Genomic DNA, 13,863 nt, shown 5'->3' with positions numbered 1-13,863 from the left:
ACGTAGAAATGGCCATTACTTTCACACTCGTTGCAATTATTCGTTTTTTTCGGTGTTAAAACTGTTGTATTTATTTTGTATTTGGTGCTTCTGGCGTTGACTTCCTAGGCCCTAACTATTCGATCTGGTGAAACAACACCCTAGGGTGAGGCAGACGTTGCCCGGATCGTAGAAATTGCATCACTTTCACACTGGTTGCAATTATTCCTGTTATACGGTGGAAAAACTGTTGGATTTATATTGGATTTTATGCTTCAGGCGTTGTCTTCTAAGGTCGTAGCTATTCGATGTGGTGGAGCAACGCCCTAAAGTGAAGCCTAGGTTGCCCGGAACGTAGAAATGACCATTACCTGCACACTGGTTGCAATTATTCCTGTTACGCGATGAAAAGACTGTTGTATTTATACCGTATTTTATGCTTCTGGCGTTGACTTCTAAGTCCCTAGCTATTCGATCTGGTGGAGCTGCGCCCTTCACTGAAGCCTAGGTTGCCCGGAACGTAGAAGTGACTACCTCTTTCACACTGGTTGCAATTAATCGTGTTATACGATGGAAAAACTGTTGCATTTTTATCTTAATATATGCTTCGTGCGTAGCCTTCAAAGGCCCTAACTATTCGATCTTGTGGAGCAACGCCCTAGAGTGAAGCCTAGGTAGCCTGGAACGTAGAAATGACCCTATCTTTCAAACCAGTTTCAATTATCCGTTTTATACAATGGAAAAACTGTTGTATTTATTTTGTATTTTATGCTTCGTGCATTGACTTCTAAGGCCCTAACTATTCGATGTGGTGGAGCAACGCCCTAGAGCGAAATCTAGGTTGCCAGGAACGTAGAAATGGCCATTACTTTCACACTCGTTGCAATTATTCGTTTTTTTCGGTGTTAAAACTGTTGTATTTATTTTGTATTTGGTGCTTCTGGCGTAGCCTTCTAAGGCCTTAACAATTCGATCTGGTGGAGCAACGCCCTAGAGTGAAGCCTTGGTAGCCCGGAACGTAGAAATGACCCTATCTTTCAAACCAGTTTCAATTATCCGTTTTATACAATGGAAAAACTGTTGTATTTATTTTGTATTTTATGCTTCGTGCATTGACTTCTAAGGCCCTAGCTATTCGATCTTTTGGAGCAAAGACCTAGAGTGAAGCCTAGGTTGCCCGAAACGTAGAAATGACCATTACTTTCACTCTGGTTGCAATTATTCATGCTATACGATGGAAAAACTGTTGTATTTTTATTGTATTTTATGCTTCTGGCGTCGACTTCTTAGGCCCTAACTATTCGATCTGGTGGAGCAACGCCCTAGAGTGAGGCCTAGGTTGCCCGGAACATAGAAATGACCGTTACTTTCACAATATTTGCAAACATTCATCTTATAAGATGGAAAGCTGTTGTATTTATATTGTATTTTATGCTTCTGGCGTTGACTTCTAAGGCCGTAGCTATTCAATGTGGTGGAGCAGCGCCCTAGAGTGAAGCCTAGGCAGCTCGGATCGTAGAAATGACCATAACTGTCACACTGGTTGCAATTATTCGTTTTATACAATGGAAAAACTGTTCTATTTATTTTGTTTTTTATGCTTCGGTCGTTGACTTCTAAGGCCCTAACGGTTCGATCTGGTGGAGAAACAACCTAGAGTGAAGTCTAGGTTGCCCGGAACGTAGAAATGACCATCACTTTCACACTGGTTGCAATTGTTCCTGTTATACGATGGCAAAACTGTTGTACCTTTATTGTATTTTATGCTTCGGCAATTGACTTCTAAGGCCCTAGCTATTCGATCTTTTGGAGCAAAGACCTAGAGTGAAGCCTCGGCTGCCCGAAACGTAGAAATGACCATTACTTTCACTCTGGTTGCAATTATTCATGCTATACGATGGAAAAACTGTTGTATTTTTATTGTATTTTATGCTTCTGGCGTCGACTTCGTAGGCCCTAACTATTCGATCTGGTGGACCAACGCCCTAGAGTGACGCCTAGGTTGCACGGAACGTAGAAATGACCATTGCGTTCACACTGGGTGCAATTATTCCTGTTATACAATGAAACAACTGTTGTATTTTTAATGTATTTTATGCTTCTGGCGTTGACTTCTAAGTCCCTAGCTATTCGACCTGGTGGAGCAACGCCCTAGAGCGGAGCCTAGGTTGCCCGGAACGTGGAAATGACCATCACTTTCACACTGTTTGCAATTGTTCATTTTATATGATGGAAAAGCTGTTGTACTTATATTGGATTTTATGTATCGGGCGTTGACTTCTATGGCCCTACCTATTAGATCTGGTGTAGCAACGCCCTAGAGTGAAGCCTAGGTTGCCCGGAAGATAGAAATGACCATTACTTTCACACTGGTTGCAATTATACCTGTTATACGATGGAGAAACTCTTGCATCTTTATTGTACTTTATGCTTCAGGCATTGACTTCTATAGCCATACCTGTTCCATATGGAGGAGCAACGCCCTAGTGTCAAGCCTAGGTTGCCCGGAACGTAGAAACGGCCATTACTTTCACACTGGTTGCAATTATTCCTTTTATACGATGGAAAAACTGTTGTATTTTTATTGTATTTTTTGCCTCTTGCGCTGAATTATAGGTCCCTAGCTATTCGATCTGTTGGAGCAACGCCCTAGAGCGGAGCCTAGGTTGCCCGGAACGTAGAAATGACCATAACTTCCACACTGGTTGCAATTATTCGTTTTATACGATGGAAAAGCTGTTGTATTTATATCGTACTTTATGCTTCTGGCGTTGACTTCTTAGGCCCTAACTGTTCGATCTGGTGGAACAACGTCCTAGGGTGAAGCCTAGGATGCCCGGAAAGTAGAAATGACCATAACTTTCACACCGGTTGCAATTATTCGTTTTATACGACGGAAAAGCTGTTTTATTTATTTTGTATTTTATGCTTCTGGCGTTGACTTCTTATGCCCTAACTATTCCCTCTGGCGGATCAACGCCCTAGAGTGAAACCTACGTTGCGCGGAACGTATAAATGACTATTACTTTCACACTGGTTGCAATTATTCGTTTTATACGATGGAAAAGCTGTTCCATTTATTTTGTATTTTATGCTTCGGGCGTTGACTCCTAAGGCCCTAACTATTCGATCTGGTGGAACAACGCCCTAGGGTGAAGCCTAGGTTGCGCGGAACGTAGAAATGACCATAACTTTCACACTGGTAGCAATTATTCGTTTTATACGATGGAAAAACTGTTTTATTTACTTTGTATTTTATGCTTATGGCGTTTGCTTCTTGTGCCCTAACTATTCCCTCTGGCGGATCAACGCCCTAGAGTGAAACCTACGTTGCCCGGAACGTAGAAATGAGCATAACTATCACACTGGTTGCAATTATTCGTTTTATACGATGAAAAAACTGTTGTATTTATATTGTATTTTATGCTTCTGGCGTTGACTACTTAGGCCCTAACTGTTCGATCTGGAGGAACAACGTCCTAGGATGAAGCCTAGGGTGCCCGGAAAGTAGAAATGACTATAACTTTCACACTGGCTGCAATTATTCCTTTTATACGATGGAAAAGCTGTGGCATCTTTATTGTATTTTATTCATCTGGGGCTGACTTCTAAGGCCGTAGCTATTAGATGTGGTGGAGCAACGCCCTAGAGTGACGCCCAAGTTGCCCGGAACGTAGAAATGACCATTACCTTCACACTGGTTGCAATTATTCGCTTTATACGATGGAAAAACTGTTCTATTTATTTTGTATTTTATGCTTCGGCCGTTGACTTCTAAGACCCTAACTATTCAATCTGTTGGTGCAACGCCCAAGGGTGAAGCCTATGTTGCCCGGAATGTAGAAATGACGTAAACTTTCATACTGGTTCCAATTATTCGTTTTATACGATGGAAAAGCTGTTTTATTTATTTTGTATTTTATGCGTCTGGCGTTGACTTCTTATGCCCTAACTATTCCCTCTGGCGGATCAACGCCCTAGAGTGAAGCCTAGGTTGCCTAGAACGTAGAAATGACCATAACTTTCACACTGGTTGCAATTATTCGTTTTATACAAAGGAAAAACTGTTCTTCTTATTTTGTATTTTATGCTTCGGGCGTTGACTTCTAAGGCCATACCTATTCGATCTGGTGGAGCAACGCCCTAGAGTGAAGCCTAGGTTGCCCGGAACGTAGAAATGACCATAACTTTCACACCGGTTGCAATTATTCGTTTTATACGATGGAAAAACTGTTGTATTTATTTTGTATTTTATGCTCCTGGCGTTGACTTCTAAGTCCGTAGCCATTCGATCTGGTGGAGCAGCGCCCTAGAGTGAAGCCTATGTTGCCGGGAACGTAGAAATGACCATAACTTTCACTCTGGTGCAGTTATTCGTTTTATACAATGGAAAAACTGTTCTATATATTTTGTATTTTATGATTCGAGCGTTGACTTCTAAGGCCCAACCTATTCTATCTGGTTGGGCAACGTCCAAGAGTCAAGCCTATGTCTCCCGGAACGTAGAAATGACCATAACTTTCACACTGGCTGCAGTTATTCCTGTTATACGATGGAAAACTGTTGTATTTATATTGTATTTTAAGCTTCTGGCGTTGGCTTCTAAGGCCCAAACTATTCGATGTGGTGGAGTAACGCCCTAGAGTGAAGCCTATGTAGCCCGGAACGTAGAAATGGCCATTACTTTCACACTCGTTGCAATTATTCGTTTTTTTCGGTGTTAAAACTGTTGTATTTATTTTGTATTTGGTGCTTCTGGCGTAGCCTTCTAAGGCCCTAACAATTCGATCTGGTGGAGCAACGCCCTAGAGTGAAGCCCTGGTAGCCCGGAACGTAGAAATGACCCTATCTTTCAAACCAGTTTCAATTATCCGTTTTATACAATGGAAAAACTGTTGTATTTATTTTGTATTTTATGCTTCGTGCATTGACTTCTAAGGCCCTAGCTATTCGATCTTTTGTAGCAAAGACCTAGAGTGAAGCCTCGGCTGCCCGAAACGTAGAAATGACCATTACTTTCACTCTGGTTGCAATTATTCATGCTATACGATGGAAAATCTGTTGTATTTTTATTGTACTTTATGCTTCTGGCGTCGACTTCGTAGGCCCTAACTATTCGATCTGGTAGAGCAACGCCCTAGAGTGAGGCCTAGGTTGCCCGGAACATAGAAATGACCGTTACTTTCACAATATTTGCAAACATTCATCTTATACGATGGAAAGCTGTTGCATTTATATTGTATTTTATGCTTCTGGCGTTGACTTCTAAGGCCGTAGCTATTCAATGTGGTGGAGCAACGCCCTAGAGTGAAGACTAGGTTGCCCGGAACGTAGAAATGACTATCACTTTCACACTGCTAGCAATTAGTCATTTTATACGATGGAAAAACTGTTGTATTTTTATTGTATTTTATGCCGCGGGCGTAGATTTTTAAGGCCCTAGCTATTCGACCTGGTTGAGCTGCGCCCTAGAGTGAAGCCTAGGTAGCCCGGAACGTAGAAATGACCCTATCATTCAAACCAGTTTCAATTATCCTTTTTATACAATGGAAAAACTGTTGTATTTATTTTGTATTTTATGCTTCGTGGATTGACTTCTAAGGCCCTAACTATTCGATGTGGTGGAGCAACGCCCTAGAGCGAAATCTAGGTTGCCAGGAACGTAGAAATGACCATTACTTTCACACTGGTTGCAATTATTCCTGTTATACGGTGGACAAACTGTTAGATTTTTATTGTACCTTATGCTTCTGGCGTTGACTTCTTAGACCCTAACTATTCGATCTGGTGGAACAACGCCACAGAGTGTAGCCTAGGTTGCCCGGAACGTAGAAATGACCATAACTTTCACACCGGTTGCAATTATTCGTTTTATACGATGGAAAAACTGTTGTATTTATTTTGTATTTTATGCTCCTGGCGTTGACTTCTAAGTCCGTAGCCATTCGATCTGGTGGAGCAGCGCCCTAGAGTGAAGCCTATGTTGCCGGGAACGTAGAAATGACCATAACTTTCACTCTGGTGCAGTTATTCGTTTTATACAATGGAAAAACTGTTCTATATATTTTGTATTTTATGATTCGAGCGTTGACTTCTAAGGCCCAACCTATTCTATCTGGTTGGCAACGTCCAAGAGTCAAGCCTATGTCGTCCGGAACGTAGAAATGACCATAACTTTCACACTGGCTGCAGTTATTCCTGTTATACGATGGAAAACTGTTGTATTTATATTGTATTTTAAGCTTCTGGCGTTGGCTTCTAAGGCCCAAACTATTCGATGTGGTGGAGTAACGCCCTAGAGTGAAGCCTATGTAGCCCGGAACGTAGAAATGGCCATTACTTTCACACTCGTTGCAATTATTCGTTTTTTTCGGTGTTAAAACTGTTGTATTTATTTTGTATTTGGTGCTTCTGGCGTTGACTTCCTAGGCCCTAACTATTCGATCTGGTGAAACAACACCCTAGGGTGAGGCAGACGTTGCCCGGATCGTAGAAATTGCATCACTTTCACACTGGTTGCAATTATTCCTGTTATACGGTGGAAAAACTGTTGGATTTATATTGGATTTTATGCTTCAGGCGTTGTCTTCTAAGGTCGTAGTTATTCGATGTGGTGGAGCAACGCCCTAAAGTGAAGCCTAGGTTGCCCGGAACGTAGAAATGACCATTACCTGCACACTGGTTGCAATTATTCCTGTTACGCGATGAAAAGACTGTTGTATTTATACCGTATTTTATGCTTCTGGCGTTGACTTCTAAGTCCCTAGCTATTCGATCTGGTGGAGCTGCGCCCTTCACTGAAGCCTAGGTTGCCCGGAACGTAGAAGTGACTACCTCTTTCACACTGGTTGCAATTAATCGTGTTATACGATGGAAAAACTGTTGCATTTTTATCTTAATATATGCTTCGTGCGTAGCCTTCAAAGGCCCTAACTATTCGATCTTGTGGAGCAACGCCCTAGAGTGAAGCCTAGGTAGCCTGGAACGTAGAAATGACCCTATCTTTCAAACCAGTTTCAATTATCCGTTTTATACAATGGAAAAACTGTTGTATTTATTTTGTATTTTATGCTTCGTGCATTGACTTCTAAGGCCCTAACTATTCGATGTGGTGGAGCAACGCCCTAGAGCGAAATCTAGGTTGCCAGGAACGTAGAAATGGCCATTACTTTCACACTCGTTGCAATTATTCGTTTTTTTCGGTGTTAAAACTGTTGTATTTATTTTGTATTTGGTGCTTCTGGCGTAGCCTTCTAAGGCCTTAACAATTCGATCTGGTGGAGCAACGCCCTAGAGTGAAGCCTTGGTAGCCCGGAACGTAGAAATGACCCTATCTTTCAAACCAGTTTCAATTATCCGTTTTATACAATGGAAAAACTGTTGTATTTATTTTGTATTTTATGCTTCGTGCATTGACTTCTAAGGCCCTAGCTATTCGATCTTTTGGAGCAAAGACCTAGAGTGAAGCCTAGGTTGCCCGAAACGTAGAAATGACCATTACTTTCACTCTGGTTGCAATTATTCATGCTATACGATGGAAAAACTGTTGTATTTTTATTGTATTTTATGCTTCTGGCGTCGACTTCTTAGGCCCTAACTATTCGATCTGGTGGAGCAACGCCCTAGAGTGAGGCCTAGGTTGCCCGGAACATAGAAATGACCGTTACTTTCACAATATTTGCAAACATTCATCTTATAAGATGGAAAGCTGTTGTATTTATATTGTATTTTATGCTTCTGGCGTTGACTTCTAAGGCCGTAGCTATTCAATGTGGTGGAGCAGCGCCCTAGAGTGAAGCCTAGGCAGCTCGGATCGTAGAAATGACCATAACTGTCACACTGGTTGCAATTATTCGTTTTATACAATGGAAAAACTGTTCTATTTATTTTGTTTTTTATGCTTCGGTCGTTGACTTCTAAGGCCCTAACGGTTCGATCTGGTGGAGAAACAACCTAGAGTGAAGTCTAGGTTGCCCGGAACGTAGAAATGACCATCACTTTCACACTGGTTGCAATTGTTCCTGTTATACGATGGCAAAACTGTTGTACCTTTATTGTATTTTATGCTTCGGCAATTGACTTCTAAGGCCCTAGCTATTCGATCTTTTGGAGCAAAGACCTAGAGTGAAGCCTCGGCTGCCCGAAACGTAGAAATGACCATTACTTTCACTCTGGTTGCAATTATTCATGCTATACGATGGAAAAACTGTTGTATTTTTATTGTATTTTATGCTTCTGGCGTCGACTTCGTAGGCCCTAACTATTCGATCTGGTGGAGCAACGCCCTAGAGTGACGCCTAGGTTGCACGGAACGTAGAAATGACCATTGCGTTCACACTGGGTGCAATTATTCCTGTTATACAATGAAACAACTGTTGTATTTTTAATGTATTTTATGCTTCTGGCGTTGACTTCTAAGTCCCTAGCTATTCGACCTGGTGGAGCAACGCCCTAGAGCGGAGCCTAGGTTGCCCGGAACGTGGAAATGACCATCACTTTCACACTGTTTGCAATTGTTCATTTTATATGATGGAAAAGCTGTTGTACTTATATTGGATTTTATGTATCGGGCGTTGACTTCTATGGCCCTACCTATTAGATCTGGTGTAGCAACGCCCTAGAGTGAAGCCTAGGTTGCCCGGAAGATAGAAATGACCATTACTTTCACACTGGTTGCAATTATACCTGTTATACGATGGAGAAACTCTTGCATCTTTATTGTACTTTATGCTTCAGGCATTGACTTCTATAGCCATACCTGTTCCATATGGAGGAGCAACGCCCTAGTGTCAAGCCTAGGTTGCCCGGAACGTAGAAACGGCCATTACTTTCACACTGGTTGCAATTATTCCTTTTATACGATGGAAAAACTGTTGTATTTTTATTGTATTTTTTGCCTCTTGCGCTGAATTATAGGTCCCTAGCTATTCGATCTGTTGGAGCAACGCCCTAGAGCGGAGCCTAGGTTGCCCGGAACGTAGAAATGACCATAACTTCCACACTGGTTGCAATTATTCGTTTTATACGATGGAAAAGCTGTTGTATTTATATCGTACTTTATGCTTCTGGCGTTGACTTCTTAGGCCCTAACTGTTCGATCTGGTGGAACAACGTCCTAGGGTGAAGCCTAGGATGCCCGGAAAGTAGAAATGACCATAACTTTCACACCGGTTGCAATTATTCGTTTTATACGACGGAAAAGCTGTTTTATTTATTTTGTATTTTATGCTTCTGGCGTTGACTTCTTATGCCCTAACTATTCCCTCTGGCGGATCAACGCCCTAGAGTGAAACCTACGTTGCGCGGAACGTATAAATGACTATTACTTTCACACTGGTTGCAATTATTCGTTTTATACGATGGAAAAGCTGTTCCATTTATTTTGTATTTTATGCTTCGGGCGTTGACTCCTAAGGCCCTAACTATTCGATCTGGTGTAACAACGCCCTAGGGTGAAGCCTAGGTTGCGCGGAACGTAGAAATGACCATAACTTTCACACTGGTAGCAATTATTCGTTTTATACGATGGAAAAACTGTTTTATTTACTTTGTATTTTATGCTTATGGCGTTTGCTTCTTGTGCCCTAACTATTCCCTCTGGCGGATCAACGCCCTAGAGTGAAACCTACGTTGCCCGGAACGTAGAAATGAGCATAACTATCACACTGGTTGCAATTATTCGTTTTATACGATGAAAAAACTGTTGTATTTATATTGTATTTTATGCTTCTGGCGTTGACTACTTAGGCCCTAACTGTTCGATCTGGAGGAACAACGTCCTAGGATGAAGCCTAGGGTGCCCGGAAAGTAGAAATGACTATAACTTTCACACTGGCTGCAATTATTCCTTTTATACGATGGAAAAGCTGTGGCATCTTTATTGTATTTTATTCATCTGGGGCTGACTTCTAAGGCCGTAGCTATTAGATGTGGTGGAGCAACGCCCTAGAGTGACGCCCAAGTTGCCCGGAACGTAGAAATGACCATTACCTTCACACTGGTTGCAATTATTCGCTTTATACGATGGAAAAACTGTTCTATTTATTTTGTATTTTATGCTTCGGCCGTTGACTTCTAAGACCCTAACTATTCAATCTGTTGGTGCAACGCCCAAGGGTGAAGCCTATGTTGCCCGGAATGTAGAAATGACGTAAACTTTCATACTGGTTCCAATTATTCGTTTTATACGATGGAAAAGCTGTTTTATTTATTTTGTATTTTATGCGTCTGGCGTTGACTTCTTATGCCCTAACTATTCCCTCTGGCGGATCAACGCCCTAGAGTGAAACCTACGTTGCCCGGAACGTAGAAATGACTATTACTTTCACACTGGTTGCAATTATTCGTTTTATACGATGGAAAAGCTGTTCCATTTATTTTGTATTTTATGCTTCGGGCGTTGCCTCCTAAGGCCCTAACTATTCGATCTGGTGGAACATCGCCCTAGGGTCAAGCCTAGGTTGCGCGGAACGTAGAAATGACCATAAGTTTCACACTGGTAGCAATTATTCGTTTTATACGATGGAAAAACTGTTTTATTTATTTTGTATTTTATGCTTCTGGCGTTGACTTCTTATGCCCTAACTATTCCCTCTGGCGGATCAACGCCCTAGAGTGAAACCTACGTTGCCCGGAACGTAGAAATGACTATTACTTTCACACTGGTTGCAATTATTCGTTTTATACGATGGAAAAGCTGTTCCATTTATTTTGTATTTTGTGCTTCGGGCGTTGACTTCTAAGGCCCTAACTATTCCATCTGGAGGATCAACGCCCTAGAGTGAAACCTACGTTGCCCGGAACGCAGAAATGACTATTACTTTCACACTGGTTGCAATTATTCGTTTTATACGATGGAAAAGCTGTTCCATTTATTTTGTATTTTATGCTTCGGGCGTTGACTTCTAAGGCCCTAACTATTCCATCTGGTGGAACAACGCCCTAGGGTGAACCCTAGGTTGCCTGGAACGTAGAAATGACCATCACTTTCACACGGGTTGCAATTATTCCTGTTATAGGATGGAAAGACTGTTGTACTTTTATTGTATTTTATACTTCAGGCGTTGGCTTCTAAGGCCCTAGCTATTCGATCTGGTCGAGCAACGCCCTAGAGTGAAGCCTAGGTTGCCCGGAACGTAGAAATGACCATAACTTCCACACTGGTTGCAATTATTCGTTTTATACGATGGAAAAGCTGTTGTATTTATATCGTATTTTATGCTTCTGGCGTCGACCTCTTAGGCCCTAACTATTCCATCTGGTGGAACAACGCCGTCGGGTGAAGCCTAGGTTGCGCGGAACGTAGAAATGACCATAACTTTCACATTGGTAGCAATTATTCGTTTTATACGATGGTAAAACTGTTTTATTTATTTGGGACTGTATGCTTCCGGCGTTGACTTCTAAGGCCCTAACTATTTGATCTGGTGGAGCACCGCCCTAGAGTGAAGCCTAGGTTGCCCGGAACGTAGAAAAGACCATTACCTTCACACTGGTTGCAATTATTCGTTTTATACAAGGGAAAAACTGATCTATTTATTTTGTATTTTATGCTTCTGGCGTCGACTTATTAGGCCCTAACTGTTCGATCTGGTGGAACAACGTCGTAGGGTGAAGCCTAGGTTGCGCGGAACGAGGAAATGACCATAGCTTTCACACTGGTAGCAATTATTCGTTTTATACGATGGAAAAACTGTTTCATTTATTTTGTATTTTATGCTTCTGGCGTTGACTTCTTAGGCCCTAACTATTTGATCTGGTGGAGCACCGCCCTAGGGTGAAGCCTAGGTTGCCCGGAACGTAGAAAAGACCATTACCTTCACACTGGTTGCAATTATTCGTTTTATACGATGGAAAAACTGTTTTATTTATTTTGTATTTTATGCTTCGGGCGTTGACTTCTGAGGCCCTAGCTATTCAATCTGTAGGTGCAACGCCCAAGGGTGAAGCCTATGTTGCCCGGAAAGTAGAAATGACGTTAACTTTCATACTGGTTGCAATTATTCGTTTTATACGATGGAAAAACTGTTTTAGTTATTTTGTATTTTGTGCTTCGGGCGTTGACTTCTAAGGCCCTAACTATTCGATCTGGCGGCGCAACGCCCTAGAGTGAAGCCTAGGTTGCCCGGAACGTAGAAATGACCATAACTTTCACACTGGTTGCTATCATTCGTTTTATACGATGGAAAAACTATTATATTTATATTGTATTTTATGCTTCTGGCGTTGACTACTTAGGCCCTAACTGTTCGATCTGGCGGAACAACGTCCTAGGATGAAGCCTAGGGTGCCCGGAAAGTAGAAATGACTATAACTTTCGCACTGGCTGCAATTATTCCTTTTATACGATGGAAAAGCTGTGGCATCTTTATTGTATTTTATTCATCTGGGGTTGACTTCTAAGGCCGTAGCTATTAGGTGTGGTGGAGCAACGCCCTAGAGTGACGCCCAAGTTGCCCGGAACGTAGAAATGACCATTACCTTCACACTGGTTGCAATTATTCGCTTTATACGATGGAAAAACTGTTCTATTTATTTTGTATTTTATGCTTCGGCCGTTGACTTCTAAGACCCTAACTATTCAATCTGTTGGTGCAACGCCCAAGGGTGAAGCCTATGTTGCCCGGAATGTAGAAATGACGTAAACTTTCATACTGGTTCCAATTATTCGTTTTATACGATGGAAAAGCTGTTTTATTTATTTTGTATTTTATGCGTCTGGCGTTGACTTCTTATGCCCTAACTATTCCCTCTGGCGGATCAACGCCCTAGAGTGAAACCTACGTTGCCCGGAACGTAGAAATGACTATTACTTTCACACTGGTTGCAATTATTCGTTTTATACGATGGAAAAGCTGTTCCATTTATTTTGTATTTTATGCTTCGGGCGTTGCCTCCTAAGGCCCTAACTATTCGATCTGGTGGAACAACGCCCTAGGGTCAAGCCTAGGTTGCGCGGAACGTAGAAATGACCATAAGTTTCACACTGGTAGCAATTATTCGTTTTATACGATGGAAAAACTGTTTTATTTATTTTGTATTTTATGCTTCTGGCGTTGACTTCTTATGCCCTAACTATTCCCTCTGGCGGATCAACGCCCTAGAGTGAAACCTACGTTGCCAGGAACATAGAAATGACTATTACTTTCACACTGGTTGCAATTATTCGTTTTATACGATGGAAAAGCTGTTCCATTTATTTTGTATTTTGTGCTTCGGGCGTTGACTTCTAAGGCCCTAACTATTCCATCTGGTGGAACAACGCCCTAAGGTGAAGCCTAGGTTGCCTGGAACGTAGAAATGACCATCACTTTTACACGGGTTGCAATTATTCCTGTTGTAGGATGGAAAGACTGTTGTATTTTTATTGTATTTTATACTTCAGCCGTTGACTTCTAAGGCCCTAGCTATTCGATCTGGTCGAGCAACGCCCTAGAGTGAAGCCTAGGTTGCCCGGAACGTAGAAATGACCATAACTTCCACACTGGTTGCAATTATTCGTTTTATACGATGGAAAAGCTGTTGTATTTATATCGTATTTTATGGTTCTGGCGTTGACCTCTTAGGCCCTAGCTATTCCATCTGGTGGAACAACGCCGTCGGGTGAAGCCTACGTTGCGCGGAACGTAGAAATGACCATAACTTTCACACTGGTAGCAATTATTCGTTTTATACGATGGTAAAACTGTTTTATTTATTTGGGATTTTATGCTTCCGGCGTTGACTTCTAAGGCACTAACTATTTGATCTGGTGGAGCGCCGCCCTAGAGTGAAGCCTAGGTTGCCCGGACCGTAGAAAAGGCCATTACCTTCACACTGGTTGCAATTATTTGTTTTATACGATGGAAAAACTGATCTATTTATTTTGTATTTTATGCTTCTGGC

Source organism: Calliopsis andreniformis, unplaced genomic scaffold (assembly GCF_051401765.1).
Source record: "Calliopsis andreniformis isolate RMS-2024a unplaced genomic scaffold, iyCalAndr_principal scaffold0024, whole genome shotgun sequence".
In the NCBI taxonomy this organism is placed as follows: Eukaryota; Metazoa; Arthropoda; class Insecta; order Hymenoptera; family Andrenidae; genus Calliopsis; species Calliopsis andreniformis.
This window is presented reverse-complemented; position numbering follows the sequence as displayed.